Consider the following 824-nt stretch of genomic DNA (forward strand, 5'->3'; position numbering starts at 1 on the left):
TACATGCAAAATCAATATACAATATCATTCTTAATGGATAAAACATTAAAAGCATTTTCTTTGTTAACAGGGACCAGAAAAAGATGGCCACTTTTGCCACTCCTATTCAATATTGTATTGGAATTACTTTCTAGGGCAATAAGGCAAGAAAAACAAACAAAAGACATCTTGATCACCAAACAGATAAGCTAAACTGTTGCTTTATGCCAATGAAACAATAGTGTACAGAGAAATCCCCTAGAACTCACAAAAACAGAGTTAGTGGACTAATTTAGTAGTGTGGCAAGATGCAATATTATTATACAAAAGGCTGTGGTATTCCTCTCCAGTGACCGATCGATCGATCAATCAATCAATCAATAAAATCATAAAATAAAAACAATGCATTTCAGAAAAGGAAACCAAAAAATCAATTACATTTAAAATAGGCAAACACAAATTGAGATACTTAGGGATAAACTTGACTAGAGACACAAAGAAAACTACAAAGCACTTCTGTGAGATATAATATACCTAAATAAATGGGAAAAATGTTCTTTGTTCATGAAAACCAATCTGCAAGTTAAATGTAATCCCAATACAGATATCAAGTTCCATTTTCAAGATAAAAAAGAGAATTGTCAAGTTTCCTTTGAAAGGTAAGAGACCCTAAATAAACAAAGTACCTCTGAAAAAGAAAAATGAAGTGGGAGGCATAGTACTTCCTGATCTCAAAACCTACCACACAGCTGTAATAAGCAAAGCATTATGGTACTGGTACAATGACAGGGACACAGAACAATGGTACAGACAAGAGTCCAGAAATGGACCCATCTGTTTATGGT

Source organism: Elephantulus edwardii, unplaced genomic scaffold, assembly GCF_000299155.1.
Source record: "Elephantulus edwardii isolate Elephantulus edwardi_28Jun2011 unplaced genomic scaffold, EleEdw1.0 scaffold00124, whole genome shotgun sequence".
Classification (NCBI taxonomy): domain Eukaryota; kingdom Metazoa; phylum Chordata; class Mammalia; order Macroscelidea; family Macroscelididae; genus Elephantulus; species Elephantulus edwardii.